A 20328-nucleotide genomic window follows, 5' to 3' on the forward strand; every position below is an offset into this window, starting at 1 on the left:
TTAAAAATTTTTTAAAATATAAAAATAATACATGACCAAGAACAGTTCATTCCAGTAATACAAGAGTTGTTCAACAGTGGGAATCCTATCAACATCAACCATTATATTTATATGCTAAAGAAGAAAACCTACATGATTTTATGAATAAATGCAAAGAAAGTCGTTTCCTAATATTTATTTTTTAAATATTTATTTATTTATTTTAGAGATAGGCAGTGCACATGTGCGCTCAGTGGTGGGAAGGGCAAAGAGAGAATCTCAAGCAAATTCAGGGCTCGGTCTTACTACCCGAAGATCATGACCTCAACTGAAACCAAGAGTGGGAGGTTAACTGACTGAGCCACCCAGGCGCCCCTGTTTTCTAATATTTAATAGCATCTCTAATAAAAACACTAATTAAAATAGGAATAGAAAGAAACTACTTAAACATGATGAAACTGTTTATCAAAAACCAATGTTCAACTTCAGCTTTCAATCACGATGGAATAACAAGAGACTGGATTTACCCTCCCTCCTTAAACAACCAAATGCTGGACCAAATATGTAAAACAAAAGTTCTCGGACATTGCACTTCAGCCAGTGCAGGTCAGTGACCCCAGAGAGAAGGAAAACAAGCGAGGTGATCCCGAAAATTGCCCCAGCTCACTACCTGGAGAGTCTCCAGGCTGGACGCAGAAAGCGGAAACCAAAGCAGAGGCCAGAATTCTTACTGGGTTAAAGAGACAGTTTCAGAGCTGGAGGGGGGCAAGGTGATGAAAATTTGTTAGCAAAGTATCAGCGAGGGAACTGCAGAGAGAGAGAAAGCTCTGGAGATCTGCAGAGGGATCCCTGGAGTCTTTGGCTGAGCACTACAGTGTACTGTATGTGGAAAGAAACCTCCAAGGCTGGGGAACGAACACCAGAGAGGAGGAGGCAGATCAACCCCGGAGCTCGCACAGGGCCAGAAATAGTGCTCCCGCCCTAGCCAGGGTGGGAAGACTGCCTATCACCCGAACCCTCCGACACAGGGCTCAGAAGCATAGTGCCTCAGTGGGGCCAAAATGGCCTTTGATGAAAAGCTGGGTTAGACCTGTCCTATCAGCGCCTAAAAGCAAGCTGCAAAAAAAACTCAAACCCATTCCAAATAACTTACTGCGTTCTAAAACAAGCCCATAAAAATCTAAAGGAATTCAAAAAACCCAGCACTTGATAACATACAACACACAATGTCTGGTGTCCAATCAAACATTACCAGGTATGCAAATAAGCAGGAACCAGGGGGGTAAAAAAATCTATCTATTGATCCAAAAAAAAAATCAATTCGAATGAACACAAAGAACACCCATTAACTATATTTTAGCCAAGATTTCACACTCTTGCCTCATCAAAGCTTTTAGCAGCAGATGCTGCCTCAAAATTACCAAATTGGCAGATTTCCTTTCCCTGATTTTTGGTGCTAATAAACCAAAAAGTTGTTAAAAGGAAAGAAAAACCAAAGCCCAACTGACAGATTACTTCTGAGGAATTCTCTAAGCTTCAAGGTTTCAAATCCTGCTTCGCTCTCAACGCCTTTCCATTCTTCCTGCATTCCGTTGTGTGTTCCTTCCTTCTCTTGGTAAGTATATTCCTGTTTCTATTTTTACAAAAAATATTTCAAAAACAAAAACTTATATATATTTTTGTATATATTATATATTATGTTTTATATATTATATTAATTAATTATGTATTAATTAATTAAATATACACACACAAGTTAATGCATGGCCATTATTAAATGGATGCTTCTATTTTGTTCTTTCTGCTTTAGATCTCTCAGATAACAAAAAACACTTAATAGTATGCTGCTATGTGCCAAACAAAATCAGTACCATGCCCATATGTATGTATTCTCATCTGAAATACATATTTTGGTAATCAGATCAGCCCTGTGTGGTAGATACTATCATCATTCCTATTTTACAGTTGAAGAAATTGAGGCATGGGGAGGTTCAGAAGGCTGCACTAAGTCATACAGTTGATAACTGGCAGATTTGGGTTTGGGCTCAAATAATCTACAACCAGAGCTCATGATTTTGATCATAAATTCTACTGCCTTTAACTAATACAGAGGCTATAGAATAGATTATCTATTTTTTAAAAAAAAATTAAACTATATAGATGTAACCAATACAGATCCCTCCCCTTCTTTTTCTTCCCTATATCCCTCCAAATAGCCACTAATCTGAAGATGTTCTCATACATGATTTCCCCCTTACCTGTTCCCACCTTTGGATCTCAGATGAAGATGATTGAGTGAATCCCATTAGCCAGTTTCCACCTCCATTGTTAACTATGATTTTCATAGTAACATTATATATAATATTCAAATGTGTTTTGTATGTATCTTCTAAATCCCATATTTAATGATTTAATGTGTTTTGTACGTATCTCCTAAATTCCATATTTCACCCATGGTGGTGGTGGTGGTGGTGATGGTGTGTGTGTGTGCGCACACTTTAAATTTATATAAAGGGCATTTGTATTATATAGACCTTGTATTATTTCTTACTATCTTTACTCAGCACTGTTTTTACAACATATCCTTGCTGTTATGTACATTTCATTGTTGCTTCTAATGGGCACACCATTCCCTAGTATGTATCAACTGCATTGTCTAATTGTCTCCAACTACAATGACCCTTTATGTACATGTCTTGCTGTGAGCCTGTGTGTGAATTTCTGGAACATATGAATGCTTAATTTAACCAAATACTTAACAACTACTCTCCAAAGAAAACTGTACCAATGTCACCACTTCCCCAGCAATGCAGGAGGGTTCTTATTTTTCCCACACTCTTATATTATTTGGCATTATCCAATTTCTAATATTTGCAAATCTGATGTCCGGTCTTTTAATACAGGGTACATTTTTCTAATTGCTAATGAGCTAGAGTGCCTCTTTATTATTTTTCATTTGTGTTTCTCTATTTGTAAATTACTGTTTATATCATTTGTCCAGTTTTCTGTCCGGTTTCTCATTGTTGTTTCACAAGAGTTGTTTGTATATTTAGCTAATAGCTAGAGACTAATAGTCTCTTGTCAGTTTTAGATATTGCAAATATATTCTCCCAATCTATTGTCTGTGTGTTGACCTTGTCTACAGGTCCTTCATTTAACAAAAATCTGTAATTTTGATGCAATGAAATCCATTAAATTTTTTTGCCTCCTGCTTTGTGCTTTGTGGTCTTAAGTTGCCACAAAGATATTTTTATATAAGCTTTTTTAGGAATGTGCCTTTAGATCTTTAGTACATCTGAAGCCCACCTCTATAAATAGGTAAAGATAAGGAAAGGATGCAATTTTATTTTTCTATTTATGGGGCAATTTTTCCAAGAGCATCTACTAAGCATTGATTTGTGGCACCATTGTTTGTCACATATCAAGTTTATATAAAGAGGTGGGTCTAACTCTGAGTTCTCTGTTTTGTTTCATTAGATTATTTGTTAATCCTCTTTAAATTGCCTTTGTCTAAAATCAATTAAGTATAAATGTAAGAATTCCTTTCTGGACTTTCAGTTCTGTTCCATTGATCTATGTGCCTACACTCACACCAGTTCCACACTGTCTTAACTAGCATATTAAAATTTAAAATCAGAAAGTGTAGGGGCAGGGTGCCTGGGGGGCTCAGTCGGTTAAGCGGCTGCCTTCGGCTCAGGTCATGATTCCAGGGTCCTGTGATCAACTCCTGCAACAGGCTCCCTGCTAGGCGGGGAGCCTGCTTCTCCCTCTCCCTCTGCCTGCCTCTCTGCCTACTTGTGCTCTCTATCTCTCTGTCAAATAAATAAATAAAATCTTTTTTAAAAAATTTTAAAAAAGAATGTGTAGGGGCGCCTGGGTGGCTCAGTCAGTTAGGTGTCTGTCTTTGGCTCAGGTCATGATCCCAGGGTCCTGAGATCGACTCCTGCGACGGGCTCTCTGCTCAGCCAGGAGTCTGCTTCTCTTCTTCTGCCCTGCTTGCACTTTCTCTCTCTCTCTTTCAGTTTGTCTGTCTCTCAAATAAATAAATAAAATCTTTTTTAAAAATTAAAAAAAATAAAATCAGAAAGTGTAAATTCTCCAACTTAATTCATATGTAACAGGGCTAGCCCTCAGCTTTTTAGAACATTTTATTATGCAGTTTGTTAACACACACAAAAGTAGAAGGAATAGTATAATGAACTTTTATTACCTATCGTTCAGCTTCAAGAATCATGCTTCATCTATACTTCTCCACCCCTTACCCATTGCGGGTTTTGATTTTTCATACCTTTACTGAGATATAACTTAGCAAAAAATTCACCCATTTAACTGCACAATTCAATGATTTTGAGTAAATTTAGGAAGATGTGCAAACAGCATCACAGCTCAGTTTGAGAAAACTTCCATTGTCCCAGAATATTCCATCTTGCCCAACTGCCATCAGTCCCTACCCCTGATCCCACTCCAGCCCCAGGCAACCAACCATTCATCTGCTTTCAATCTCTATACATTTGTCTTCTCTGAACATTTCTTTATTTTTTTTTTTAAAGATTTTATTTATTTATTTGAGAGAGGATGAGAGGAGAGAGAGAGCATATGAGAGGGGGAGGGTCAGAGGGAGAAGCAGACTCCCTGCTGAGCAGGGAGCCCGATGCGGGACTCGATCCCGGGACTCCAGGATCATGACCTGAGCCGAAGGCAGTCGCTTAACCAACTGAGCCACCCAGGCACCCTGAACATTTCTTTTTTCTTTTTACAGTTTTATTTATTCATCTGAGACACAGAGATACAGAGAGAGAGAGAGCATGAGCAGGGAGAGAGACAAAGGGAGAGGGAGAAGCAGGCTCCTCGCTGAGCCAGGAGCCCGATGTGGGGCTTGATCCCAGGACCCTGGGATCATGACCTGATCCTAAGGCAGACGCTTAACCAGCTGAGCCACCCAGGCGCCCCTCTCTCAACATTTCTTATAAGTGGAATCATATAGTATGTGGTCTTTTCTATCTAGCTTCTTTTGCTTACCATAGATTTTACAGTCATACATGTTGAAGCTTATATTAGTAGTTCATTTCTTTCTGTTGCTAAGTAGGATTCCATTTTATAGATATAACACTATCATTCACCAGTGGACTGACCTTCGAATTGCTTCCAGTTTTGAATATTATGTATAATGCTACTACGAAAATGTGCATATAAGCCTTTGTGTAGATACATGTTTTCATTTCTCTTGGATATACAGCTAAGAGTAAAATTTCTGAGTCAGATGATAAGTTTGTTTAACTTTTAAGAAACTGCCAAATTGTAATTCAGAGTGGCTGTACCACTTTACATTGCTATAAGCAATATATGAGGGTTCCAGTTTATCTACATCCTCCCCAATTTTTACTATTTTCTGTATTTGATTTCTATTTCCACAATTATTCCTGATTAACATCATCTTGGGTTTTTTTGGGGGGGGTGGGTTCCTATATTTTTTAAATCTAACTTAGTGGGTGTATTGGTATCTCATTATGGTTTAATTTGCATTTTCTTAGTTCTAATTTTGCTAACCATCTTTTTATAGGCTTTTATTTATTTATTTATTTTAGAAAGAGAGCACGCCAGTGGGGGGGGGGGGGGGAGAGGGGGGGGGGGAGAGAATCTCAAGCAGACTCCCCACTGAGCGCAGAGCCCAACACAGGGCTCAATCCCAGGACCCTGGGATCATGACCTGAGCTGAAACCAAGAGTCGGATGCCCAACCAACTGAGCCACCCAGGTGCCCCTCTTTTTATGGTATATTCATATACCTTTTAGATATTCATATACCTTTGTTGGTGAAATGTCTGTTTAAACATTTTGCCTGTTTTTTAATTGGGCCACCTTTTTATTAAATTATAAGACTTCTTAGTACATTTTAGAGAAAAGTCCTTCATCAGATAGATAACTTGGAAATAGTTTCTCCCAGTCTGTGGCTTAACTTCATTTCCTCACTGGTGTCTTTTGAGCTTTTCAATTTTGATGATGTCCAATTTATCCAATTTTTCTGGGGCGCCTGGGTGATTCAGATGGTTAAGCGTCTGCCTTCAGCTCGGGTCATGACCCCAGGGTCCTGGGATCAAGCCCCACGTCGGGCTCCCTACTCGGCGGGGAGCCTGCTTCTCCCTCTCTCTCTCTACTGTTCCCCCTGCTTGTGCTCTCTCTCTCTCTCTGTCAAATAAATAAATAAAATCTTTTAAAAAATTTTTTTCTTTCATTGATTATGCTGTTGGTATGGATATCTGGGGTCCTCCCTGGTCTACACTGTGCAGACATGTGGAAACTTATCCAGGCCTTATGGCTATCTCATATTCCAGATCTTTGACCAGTCCCCCAGTTCATTGTTAATGCCAGCCAGGACTGCAACCTCAGGCTAGCTGAGCCACTGGATTTACCTGTTTGTTTGCTCCTGAGATCTTAACAATTACTTCCAATCCTGCTAGAAGTAGGTTTTTCTATGCTTATTCAAAACCAAGTGAGACCCCTCTGGTGGTGAAGCTGTGGGTTTTCACAGTTTGAACACCCTGGTAGAATATCCCATAAACTGAGGTGGAAGGTGGAAGAAATGGGAGCAATCTCAGGTAATCACAGAACCTACTGGTTTTTTGTTTGTTGGTTGGTTGGTTTCTCTTAAATATTTTATTTATTTAGGGGCACCTGGGTGGCTCAGTTGGTTGGGCAACTGAGTCCCAGGATTGAGTCCCGCATCTTAAAAGATTTTATTTATTTATTTGAGAGAGAGAGAGAGAGAGAGACAATGGGAATGAGCAGGGGAGAGACGCAGAGGGAGAGGGACAAGCAGACTCCCCCCTGAGCAGGGACCCCGACATGGGGCTCCATCCCAGGGCCCTGAGATCATGACCTGAGCTGAAGTCAGATGCTTAAACTGACTGAGCCACTCAGGCGCCCCAGAACCTACATTTTTATTCAAAGTTTAGCATTTCATTAATAACCACCTCTAAATTAGTCATATGCCTTTGGTCAATTTCCAAAGCCCTGGAATGGTTATTTTGACAATTTAGTCCAGTTTATAATTAATTTTGGAGGAGAGAATTTGCTGGGGAGTTCCTTCATGGCACTGAGCAATACTGGTTTGGGGGATGGAATAATGCAGGCAAAATGATGCTTTTCTTCTAAGACTGGGAACAAGACAAGGGTGCCCACTCTCACCACTCCTAGTCAACATAGTACTAGAAGTCATAGTCACAGCAATCAGACAAGTAAAAGGCATAAAAGATATCAAAATCAGAAAAAAAAAGTAGATAATACAGTCTTACAGAAAATCCTAAAGACTCCACCAAGAAACTGTTAAAACTAGCAGCCTGGGTGGCTCAGTCAGTTAAGCATCTGCCTTTGGCTCAGGTCATTATCCCAGCATCCTGGGATCGAGCCCCACATTGGGCTCCCTGCTCAGCTGGGAGCCTGCTTCTCCCTCTCCCTCTGCTGTTCTCCCTACTCATTCTCTCTCTCTCTCTCTCAAATAAATAAACAAAATCTTTAAAAATAAATAAGTAAATAGCTTCTGCACAACAAAAGAAAACAAAACCTACAGAATCAGAAAATATTTGCAAATCATGTATCTGATAAGGAATCAATATCCAACTCACACAACTCAGTAACAAAAACAAAAAAAACAAAACAACAATCTGATTTTCAAATGGGCAAAGGACTTGAATAGACATTTTTTTTCAAAGAAGACATACAAATGGCCAACAGGCACATGAGAAGATGCTCAACATCACTCATCATCAGGGAAATGCAAATCAAAACCACAATGAGGTATCACCTCCTACTTGTTGAAATGGTTAGTATCAAAAAGACAACAGATAACAAATGTTGGTGAGGTTGTGGAAAGGAACCTTTGTGTACTGTTGGTGGGAATGTAAGTTGGTACAGCTACTACAGGAATCATTAAATCATTAAATAGAACTACCATATGATCCAGCAATCCCACTTCTGGGTATAAATGAGATCACTATCTCATCAAGATATATGCATCTCTGTGTTCATCGCAGCATTTTTTACAATAGCCAAGACATGGGAACCACCCATCAACATATGAATGGATAAAGAAAATGTGAAATATATCAATCTGTCTTTCTGATATATCTATCTACATATGGAATTTTATTCAGCCATAAAGAGGAAGGAGATTCTGCTCTTTGCAACATGGATGAATTTTGAGGGCATAATGCTAAGTGAAATAAGTCAGACAAAGAAAGACAAATACCATATGATCTCATTTATATATGGAATCTAAATATCCAAACCCATAGAAACAGAAAGTAAATGGGTGGTTGCCGGGGGCTAGGGAGTGGGGGAAATGAGAAGATGTTGGTCAAAGGGTATAAACTTTCAGTTATAAGTTGAGTAAGTTCTGGAAATCTAATATCAGAATGGAGACTATAATAAATATACTGTATTGTGTACTTAAATGTTGCTAAGCATCTTAAATGTTCCCACTATAACAACAACCCCCCAAAAATGGTAATTATGTGAAATGACAGATGTGTTAACTACCTTATTGTGGTAAACATTTCCCAAAATATACCTATATCAGATCATCACATTGTAAATCTCAAACTGACATAATGTTATATGGTAATCATATCCCAATGAAGCTGAAAAAAATTGAGAATTTTTACATATTTTACTGGCTATCATTCCTCTTTTTAAAGTGGCTATTTAGCTCCTTTGTTTATATTTTAAATGTGTTGTCTGCCTATTTCTTACTGGCTTGTGGACGTTATTTGTATATTTTGTATATGCATCCTTTATCAGATACATCCTGCAAATATTTTCTCCTAGTCTGTGGCTTGCCTTTTCAGTTCCTTAACATTGTCCTTTTCTAAACACAAGTTCTTAATTATAATAAAGTCTCATTTATGAATCTTTTCTTTATAATTGGTGCTTTTTTATGCACTTTGTAGGAAATATTTTCTTACTCCCCAGGTTGTAAAGATATTTTTCCAAATTGTCTTCTAAAGTCTTTATTGTTTTGCCTTTCATGATTAGATCTACAATCCACTGTAATCGATTCTGGGTAGCAGTGAGAGGGAGGGGACAATGCATAAACATTTCTGTATAGATGTACAACTGGCCCAGCTCTGCTTATTAAAAGACTATCCATTCTGGGGCGCCTGGGTGGCTCAGTCGTTAAGCGTCTGCCTTCGGCTCAGGTCATGATCCCAGGGTCCTGGGATCGAGTCCCACATCGGGCTCCCTGCTTGGCGGGAAGCCTGCCTCTCCCTCTCCCACTCGCCCTGCTTGTGTTCCTGCTCTAGCTATCTCTCTCTCTGTCAAATAAATAAATAAAATCTTTTTAAAAAAAAGACTATCCATTCTACCAGTGCACTGCACTGCAAACTTTGGCATAATTCAAGTGACTGTTACGTATGGGTCAGCTTCTGGACTCTGTTTTCTGTTCTTTTTGTTAATTGATCTGTTCTTGTGCCAATTTCCATACTATCGTGCTTACTGCAACTTCCTAATAAGTCTTGATATCTGATAATGTGAGTCCTTCAGCTTTGTTCTTCAAGTTTGTCCTAGCTGTTCTTACCCTTTTTGCATTTCTGAGTTTGTTTTAAAATCGGTTTGTTTTTCACACACACACACACACACCTTCCAGTGATTGACTGAGATTACATTGAATCTGTAGATCAACTTAGAGAGGATTAAATCATTATTATACTGAGTCTTTCAAAATGTGAACATGGTATCTCTCTCTGTTACATAGGTCTTCTTTAAATTCTCTCAATAGAGGTTTTGGGGTAGAAGTCTTGGACATATTGTGTTAGATTTATTTATTAATGATGATTACCTAAGTTAATTATCTCATTAGAATTTGCCAAATGGTGGGGCACCTGGGTGGCTCAGTCAGTTGAGCCTCTGACTTTTGATTTCAGCTCAGGTCATGATCTCAGGGTCCATGAGATGGAGCCCTGCCCCCACTGCCCTGTGGTGGTCATGGGCCTGCCTAAGATTCTCTGCCCCTCCCTCTGCCCCTCCTGCCCTCCTATGCTCACTCTCTCTCTCAAAAAAAAAAAAAAATTTGCCAAATGGTGATTTTCTAATTCTATCATTCATTCTATACTTATTAGCTAGAATTTTTCTACAAATACTCTCCTGCATTCTCTAAAACTATCTAATTTCTCTACTATACAGTTCATATAAGAAAGGCAGGATGGGGCACCTGGGTGACACAGTTGTTTGAGCATCTGACTCTTGGTTTTGGCTTGGGCCTGATCTCAGGGTTGTGAGATCAAGCTCCGCATTGGAAGTCCAGAATGGAGCCTGCTTGAGATTCTCTCTCTCTCTCCCTCTCCCTCTGCCCCTCCTGCTTGTGCTCTCATTCTCTCTCTAAAATAATTAAATAAGATCTTTAAGAAAAAGAAGGAGGAGGAGGAGGGAGAAGAAGAAGAAGAAGAAGAAGAAGAAGAAGAAGAAGAAGAAGAAGAAGAAGAAGAATAGGATAAATGCTTAATTCCTTCCCTTTAGTTACTAATGAGTTGGCACCCCAGCAACCCCCAAAACTATCTGACTAGTTTTGCTCTTGTTGGTTAAGGAAATCTCATGTGCAGTCTTTCAATCCCCATCAGCACCCTAAGAAGGGGCCTTGGGCCTGGAACACTTCCTTACCAAGAGACACAGAGCCCACATACCTCTGTCAGGCTTACAGACTTCCTCTGCTTAAATATGTGTTTCGATGGCCTCAGGCACACCCCCAGCATTCAGTATTTCAGACAACACGGGGAGGAGTTGGAGTCTTTCCGCTCTGGACAAGAAGGGCGCATACAGACCTATTGCCCTGCAATGGCTGTCAGGAGTGGAGGGGGACCTTGGTGGCCATGGGGGACCGACACACACTATTGGAGCTGACCTTGCTGTCTCTTCTCTGTGTGGGTAAAGCATTGTTCCATCCAGTGCTCTACTGTGCTATGCTTTCCTTGGTGACTCTGAAACCAAGATGCAGTGAGCAGAGTGTTTGGACTTCTACTCCAGGTGGCTGGTGTTGTGATAAGCTTTGCTATCCTCTAGGTAGTTGGAGTCCTCCCCTCACTGCGTTCTGCTTGACAGTTTGACATAGTAAGCAGGGTCGCCAACTATGGCATGGTGGAAGCACAAGGGCTTGTCAGCCCCATTGCCCCAGGTGGTGCCAGCCCCTCAAGGATCATGGGCTGCTTTCCTCTGCCTTATAGGCATAAATGGGATGTAGATAATCTCCCTGTCAATAGGACTGAGCTGGTGCAATGGGTGAGGGCAGAGATACAAGAGGTGGGTCCTAAGAAAAAAACTTATGGCCTAGCTCTTGGCCCCCCTTGCATTGCCACACCACCAGCCAACTCCCATGGTATCCCAAGGGTCTGTTGGGGGAGTTCATTGAGATGACATGACTGCCGGTTGATTTGCAAGCTGGAGTCAGGCAATGGGACGCTCCTCAGCCCCGCCCTGTCCTTAGAATGTGCATCCTGCTCACCTTTCCAGCTCCCAGAAGCTGCCCCAAAGATGTAGCCTTGAGATAGTGATGTGGTGTTGAGACCATCTGGATGGTATACATGACTGAACCCAGGGAAGGCATCTATATAAACTTAAGATTCAATAGGTAGGTATAGAGATCTATTCATCTTGTAGCTGCCCAAGACAAGTCTCACATTTAAGTTCCCTTGCTTGTTAAACCTGCCATCTACCAATCAAGAATGGCCTGCCTCTTTCTTAAGTCTCTTCCAGCCCTCCAGGTATGGGGACCAATTTCAGATTTCACGTGGGAGGCTCCCAAGGTTGTGAACCAACAGGGTCACTGGTGATGTCCAAGGGAAGTAAGGGAGTCCTGTGCAGGGAGTTCCACCCCATCCCACTCATTTGGGGGCCTCAAATAAGATCTGTTTGCACTCAGTGCTAAACCACTGATGACATCGCTGAAAACAAAACCGTTGAAATAAGATCCTTATATATATACCACATCTGCGAATGAAATATAAAAACTGAAAGACAGATATGGACAGAGGCCAGGGGAATCTCATGCAGCGAGGCTGGTGTTAACGTTTGATGAAGGGACCCTGCAGACCCAGATGTCTCAGGCTGGAGGGCACAGTTAAGGATGGGGCTGAGGTCTTCAGGTCCTCATTGTGGGTCACTGGCCTTGTACCCCTGTCAGGATAAAAAGGGAAAAGAGAGAAATCGAGACTTTTATGGGGCTCTTGGATACTGGTGCCATAAGGACCTGAAAATGAATGACTTTGGGACATTTGGGGGTAAATGAGGTGACCCGTGGCAGATAGGTGCTCATATGCTCAATATGCTACCACTGGGCAGGATTTGACCTTCAACAAACCCAGGTCACCACAGGAGTTTCGGCCATCCATTACATCAATGACATCTTAGCTGGAAAGCCCACCAAAAAAGCAGGTGGAGGTGGCACTGCAACTAGTCATTGATACAATGACTAGTGGCAGGTGGGCTATAAACCCAGAGGAAGTACAGGACCCAACAGAGCAGGTGCATTTCCTAGGGGTCACTTGGGCACAAAGCCAAAGATGTACCCTCGATAGAGTAAGAGAATTATTGGCTCTGATGGTATCCTCTGTTAAAAAGGAGGTCCAGTATTTCCTAGGCCTTTTTGGGTACTGGAGACAGCCTGTACCCCACTTGGATGTTCTTCTGTTCCCCCTACTTAAGGTGACCCACAAGGTTATCAGTTTTGAATCAGGTCCTTTGTAGCAGCAAGTCTTGAAAGCTCTTCAACAAGCTCTGGCCCAGCCACTGCACTGGGACCCTCAGAGCCTACACCACCGATGTCCATGACCTCCACACATGCTGATTAGGCAACAAAAAACTTCCACTAGGGGATGCTGGCCTCTTGGATTTTGAAACCGTAAGTTGCTTAAGGCAGCCACCAGATACACTCCTTTTGAAGAGCAACTCCTTGCTTGCTCTCGGGCACTGGTAGAGATGAAACATCTCAGAGCCAGAGCACCGCATGTGACTCTGTGACCTGAACTGCCCATTCTTGCTTGGGTGTGTACGGACTCCACCAATAAAATTGGACAAGCTCAATTGAGCTCAATTATTAAGTAGAAATGGTATAACCAAGGTGAGGCCTGGTAAGCCTGGACAAGCCAGCTTACCAGGAAGGACTGAGCAACCCACAGGGAATGCTTTGCCCCCACCCCCACAGCTACCCAGGGCCCAAGATTCAAAGACATGCCTGCTCAATGTCCACAATAGCCAAACTGTGGAAAGAGCCAAGATGTCCATCGACAGATGAATGGATAAAGAAGATGTGGTATATATATATACAATGGAATATTATGCAGCCATCAAAAGGAATGAGATCTTGCCATTTGCAACGACGTGGATGGAACTGGAGGGTGTTATGCTGAGCGAAATAAGTCAATCAGAGAAAGACATGTATCATATGACCTCACTGATATGAGGAATTCTTAATCTCAGGAAACAAACTGAGGGTTGCTGGAGTGGTGGGGGGTGGGAGGGATGGGGTGGCTGGATGATAGACACTGGGGAGGGTATGTGCTATGGTGAGCACTGTGAATTGTGCAAGACTATTGAATCACAGATCTGTACCTCTGAAAAAAATAATGCAATATATCTTAAAAAAAAAAAAAAGAAGAAGATAGCAGGAGGGGAAGAATAAGGGGGGTATCAGAGGGGGAGACGAACCATGAGAGACGATGGACTCTGAGAAACAAACTGAGGGTTCTAGAGGGGAGGGGGGTGGGAGGATGGGTTAGCCTGGTGATGGGTATTAAAGAAGGCACATTCTGCATGGAGCACTAGGTGTTATGCACAAACAATGAATCATGGAACACTACATCAAAAAATAATGATGTAATGTATGGTGATTAACATAACAGTAAAAAAAGATATGCCTGCTGACCGTGTGGCACGGTTCACTGATGACTGCAAAACTAAAGACAGACAGAATCCTTGCAGCTATGGCCACCATTTAGCCAATAGTGGCCATCTTTTGGCTGGGACTGGATATGGACATTCTGCTCAGTGGGCTGAACTCCGGTGATGGTTGTGGTGATGGTTGTGTAGGCTACCCACACCACCAAGCCTTGCTACATTTTCACCAACTTGTGGGTCATTGCCAATGGCCTAGCCATCTGGTCAGGAGAATGGCCACTGAATGATTGGACTATCAAGGGGTTCCATGTCTGGGGACAAGAACTATGTCAGCAGCCTGGAAAGGAAAAATATATGGTAATGCTCATGGCAAAGGACTTTTAAAAATGGAACATGAATGAACTCTCATGTCTATCAAGCTTGTGCCCAATGGGTAACAACAGTAGCCCAATGGATACATCAAGGAACTGGACATGGAAGTCCACTTCAGATGCAAGAAAATGCCAAGGCCCAAGGAGTGATGCTGAAAGATGTCAAGACTAAGGAGGCAGTGCAATCTTGGGATTCTTGCCAATGGACACAACTCATCCAAAGAAGAAGGAAATTTGAAGTGTTGCAGGATCTGCAATCCGCATATTTGGAGCACTTAACCCAGACTCAAACAGTCCACATGTGGCCTGTTGCTCATGTGATGGGGGTCCCAAGCCATCAATGGTTCTGATCAGAGGCTGACACTCTCAGTGCAAGTTCAAATACATAGGGTACCTAGTACCCCATGCATGAAGCTTTCTTTGAACGTAGACATCTATCGAGAGGCAGACTTCAAATATCAATGATAGTACAAGACCGTCGTACATCATGCAACTTTACTTTGCCACTTAACCTGTAGTTAAACCAGACACGAGCTTCATACAATTGGCCTAGAGACTCTTCTAAAGAGTGCTCCCTGACCAGAGTGATGGGTGCTCCTCTGAGTTAGATGTTCTCTAACTGGCCTATGAAGTGCTTGTCACCCTCAGATGGGGCTTACTCTTTGGAATTTCAGGGTTCTCGGGTGTTGGTACAAAATGATACTCTAAATTGGAAGAGCCCCGTAATTGGGACACATTGTAGGTTTGCCAGAGGCACTACAAGAAAAACAATCAGATAGCTAGTTCCATTCTGCTGACTGTGTCCTCATACCTGGCATAGACTCACATGCCCTGGAAAAAATGGTATGTCATTAACTATGGCAGAGATAGTTAACACTACTCCCCACGCTGTTCTCAGCGAACTCACTAGCCATGGCAGTGATGGAACAGGGTGGTGTCTTGCCAACACCTCTTGCTGTGTAATGTATCAATAATTCAGGGAAGGTAGAAACCAAACTGCAGAAAATCCAGGCTCCGATGGAATGGTTTTCAGCTCGTGGATTCCCTTAGACTTTGATGTCTTTAGTTGAAATAACACGAACACTTGGAGTTCCTGGTTGAGGACCATCCTCCAGGGAGGCCTAACCATCCTCTTGGGTCTGGTCCTCCTAATAACCCTAGTGAAATGCTGTCTCAAAATGACAGAGAGGCAGCCAATCACATCCATATAATAGGTGGTTTAGGGACCCCATGAGCCCCGATTTCACCTCCTAATTCAAGGTGGGCAATGGTCCTGCTGGATTTGATATGTTTCATCTGCTGTTTCAGTGGCTGGGTGAGGATGGGGGGCAGGGGAGAAGGCTAAGAAAGGCAGCCTCATGTGCAGTCTTTCAACCCCCAAGGCCTCATAAGGATGGGTCTCAGGCCTAGAACACTTCCTCACCGAGAGACAGAGAGCCCACACAACTGTGCTGGGCTTCCAGCCTTGTGTGGGAACATTCTTCCCTGTTTCAGACTCAGTGTGTGCTCCTTTGTTCTGCTTGCGACTGTGCATCAGTGCCCCTCAGGGACACCCCAGCATTCAGTTTCCCACACTCTCTGGTGGAGGAGCTGGGGTCCTTCTGCCCTGGCATGAGAGGGGTGCATATAGACCAGTTGCTCTACATTGGCTGCCAGGGCCAGAGGGGCACATTATTAGATCTGTCTCTTCTCTATGTGAGCAAAGCACTGTTCTGTCCAGTGCCTTACAGTGTTGTGTTTTCCTTGCTGACTCTGAAACCGAGATGCAGTGGGCAGAATGTGTGGATTTCTATTTCCGGTAGCTGACATTGTGATGAGCTTTGCTATCCTCTGTGCAGTTAGAGTCCTCTCCTTGGATTGTAACCAGTGTAGTGTTCTACCCAACAGTTTTATTTATCTTTCTCTTTTGAATATCACTATGTTTCTATAAATGGTTGGTATTCTATTGGATTTTCAAATTGTCCCACCTTTAGAGTCTTCGTTCAGGCTGGCTTCTGTGGCCTTTTGACGAAGCTCCTATTCTTACCCGGGTTCCCCCAAGTCAGAGCCTGAGAAAAAAGTTTGTGTACAGGTAGTATATTTGGGAAGGTGATTCCAGAGAGCAGGAGTGAAAGATGAGGGGAGTGTCACAGGAAGGAGGGACAAGTTGGCCACTGGGACTTTTTTTTCTGACTGGTACTTCTTAAGGAATTTTTTAAAGTATGTATCAGAACTATCCACCCATGGGACAAAAAGGAAAGCATTTGTTGCTTAGATACTATTCCCCATTGATGGATTATGGCTTCATGGGCATTTATTCTTCCCAAATTCCCTGTTGCACATTCATGACCACCGAGTGGAGTCCTGCCAATGTTCTACATCCTGCAAGCCTCAAAAAAAGCCCCAAGGCAGGAAGCAAGAAATCGTTGCACAACCAGGCAGGGAAGCACTCTGTGACTGTACCTGTCAAAGCTCACATGAGCTGCTCACCACACCCACAACTAAACTGAAAAGTGTGAGATGATTTTGAAGTATTGCACAAGAGATGTCTAGTGCTGCTCATTTTGAGCCACTCATGCTTCTCTCAAGTCCAATCCAGCACAGGGTTTCCTTTCATGCACTGGCCAGTCACAATTTCTGCAAGAGGATGAGTGGAGCAAACATCGGTCCCCACTGCTCCACTGCTTCTGAGGCCATCATTGGGATGGTCACCACATACGCCCCAATCTAGATTCCCTCACCCTCACCAGCCCGTCAGCTTGGAGCACACTTCTGAAAAGAAGTTCTCTCTCTGGTCCAGTGCTATTCTCATGAGTTTACCAAGGTAGCTTTCCACACCTTCCTTTCTACTCATACATGTAACACACACTCCCTGCACCTGTATGTGTGTGTAGTATAATCTCATGATTGTGAAACAAAACAACACACAAAAAGAAAAGAAAAAATGAACTGGATCTAACAGACATATACAGAATGCTTCACCCAACAAGGACAGAATACACATTCTTCTCAAGGGCAAATAGGACATTCTCCAAGATAGACCAGATGTCAGGCCACAAATCAACTCTCAGTAGATATAAAAAGACAAAGATCATACAAAGTATCTTCTCTGAACACAAGAGGACGAAGTTAGAAATCAATAACAGAAAGAAAACTTGAAAATTCACAAATTTGTGGGAAGTTAAACAACACACCCTTAAACTCCCAATGAGCCAAAGAAGAAATCACAAGGGAAATTAGGAAATACTTAGAGATGAATGAGAATGAAAACAACACACTAAAACTTTTGAGATGCAACAAAAATGGTACTAAGAGGGAAATTTATAGCTAGGAATGCTGACATTAATATCAAGATCTCAAATTAACAACCTAGCTTAACCACTCGAGGAACTAGAAAGAGAAGAAAATAATCCCAGTGGTAGCAGGAGGAAGGAAGTAATAAAAATCACAGCAGAGGTAAGTAAAATAGAGACCAGGAAATCAAGGAGACTGAAATTTAGTTTTTCAAAAAGATTAATGAAACTGACAAACCTTTACCTAGCCTGATCAAGAGAAAAAGAGAAGCCTCAAATTACTAAAATCTGAAATGCATGTGGGGGCATTACTACTGATTCTATAGAAATAAAAAGGATTATAAGAGAACAATTGTACTATGAACAGTTATAGGCCAACAATCAGTAACCTACATGAAATGGACAAATTCCTAGAAGCACACAACCTACCAAGACTGAATCATGAAAAAATAGAAAATCCGAACAGACCTCTCTCTCTCTTTGTCTCTTTCTAGAGGGGGGTAAGGGGCAGACAGAGTAAGAGAGAGAATCTTAAGCAGGTTCCACACCCAGTGCAGAGCCTAACTTGGGCTCGATCTCACAACCCTGAGATCATGACCTGAGCCAAAATCAAGGTGCTTAACCGACTGAGCCATCCAGGTGCCCCAGACCCCTAACTCTTAAAAAGATTGAATCAGGAATCAAAATCCTCCTGACAAAGAAAAATCCTGGACCTAATGGCTTCACAGATTAATTCTACCAAACACTTAAAGAAGAACTAACACCAATCCTTCTCAAACTCTTCCAAAAAATTGAAGAGAAAGGGACACGTCCTAACTCATTTTTATGAGGCCAGCATTGCCCTGATACCAAAACCAAATAAAAACACTGCAATTAAAGAAAATCAGAGACCAATATCACTATGAACATTGATGCAGAAATCCTTAACAAAATACTAACAAATAGAATTCAACAGCATATCAAAAGGATTATATACCATAATCAAATGGAACTTATTCCTGAAATGCAAGGATAGTTCAACACATGAAAATCAATCAATGTAATACACTACATTAACAGAATGGAAAGGGGGGAAAACCTGATATGATCATCTCAATGAATGCAGAAAAAGCATTTGACAAAATTCAACACCCCTTCACAAAAAACATTCAACAAACTTGGAATAGAAAGAGACTACCTCAACATAATAAAGGTCATATATGAAAAACCCACAATTAACAGGATACTCAGTGGTGAAAAGTGAAAGCTTTTCCTCTAAGATTAAGAACAAGACAATTATGCTCACTTTTTCCACTTCTATTCAACACAGTATTAGAAGTTATAGCCAGAACAATCAGGCAAGAAACGCTAGAAAGGAAGAAATAAAATTATTTCTATTCACAAATAATATGATCTTGTATGTAGAAAACCCAAAATATCACACACACACACACACACACACACACAAATTATTAGAAGTAATAAACTAATTCAGCAAAGTGTCAAAATACAAAATCAACACTCAAAATATCAGTTGTGTTTCTATACACCAGCAACAAAAATCTGAAAAGGAAATTAAGAAAACAATTCTATTTCCAAAGCATCAAAGAGAATAAAATACTTGGGGTGCCTTGGGGGCTCAGTCATTTAAACGTCTTACTCTTGGCTCAGGTTATGATCTCAGGGTCGTGGAATCAAGCCCTTCGAGGGCTCCGAGCTCAGTGGGGAGTCTGCCTGGGATTCTCTCTCTCCCTCTCCTTCTGCCCCTCCTCTCTCTCTCTCAAATAAATAAATATTTTTTAAAAAAGAATAAAATACTTAGGAATTAACTTAACCAAGAAGGTGACAGTCTTGTACACTGAAAACTCTAAAACATTGCTGAAAGGAATTAAAGAAAACATTAAGAAATGGAAAGACATCTTGTGTCCATGGACTGAAAGACAATTTTAATACTACCGAAAGCAATCTACAGAGTCAGTGCAATCCTTATCAAAATCTGAAGGACTTTTTTTTTGGGCAGGAATGGAAAAATCCATCCTAAAATTCAAATGGAATTCAAGGATCCCAAATAACTAAATGATCTTGAAAAAGACGAACAAATTTGGAAGACTTGTACTTCCTAACCTAAAATTCACTAGAAAGCCACAATAATCAAAACAGAGTGGTACTGGCATAAAGACATAGAGATCAATGTAATAAAATAGAGATCCCAGAAATAAACCCTTGCATATAAAGTCAAGTGATTTTTTTTACATGAGTGCCAAAACGATTCAATGGGGAAAGGACAATCTTTTCAACAAATGGTACTGGGAAAACTAGATATCCACACATAAATGAGTGAAGTTGTATCCTTATCTAACACCATATACAAAAATTAAGTCAAAACGGAAAAAAGATTTAAACATTAAGAGCTAAAACTATACAAGTCTTAGAAGAGAACATAGGGGAAGATCTTCATGACTTTGAATTTGTCAGTGATTTCTTGGATATGACATCAAGAGCATAGGCAACAAAAGCAAAAATAGAAAATTGGATTTTATCAAAATTAAAACTTTTTGCATCAATACACACTAACAGAGTAAAAGGCAACCCGTGGAATGGGAGAAAATATTTGCAAATCACATATCTGATAAGAGATTAGTACCAAATATATAGAGAATTCCTAAAGTCAACAACAACAAAATACCCAATTCAAAAATGGGCAAAGCACTTGAATAGACATTACTCTAAAGAAGATATATACAAATGGCCAATAAGCACATGAAAAGATGTTCACCAGCATTATCATTAGGGAAATGCAAATCAAAACCACAATGAGATACTACTTCGTACTCATTAGGATGGCTA

General features: G+C 41.2%; 1 protein-coding gene across 1 annotated transcript in view; it reads left to right on the forward strand.

Moving 5' to 3' along the window:
- Window positions 1-1345: 1345 nt before the first annotated feature.
- Window positions 1346-20328, forward strand: part of TMEM45B (transmembrane protein 45B) — a 52712-nt gene continuing 33729 nt past the window's right edge. Inside the window, exon 1 of the mRNA XM_032426262.1 lies at window positions 1346-1594. The gene's annotated coding sequence lies outside the window, so the exon portion shown is untranslated. The remainder of the gene's footprint in view (window positions 1595-20328) is intronic.

This window comes from Phoca vitulina, unplaced genomic scaffold (genome assembly GCF_004348235.1).
Source record: "Phoca vitulina isolate PV1807 unplaced genomic scaffold, GSC_HSeal_1.0 scaffold34, whole genome shotgun sequence".
Lineage (NCBI taxonomy): Eukaryota > Metazoa > Chordata > Mammalia > Carnivora > Phocidae > Phoca > Phoca vitulina.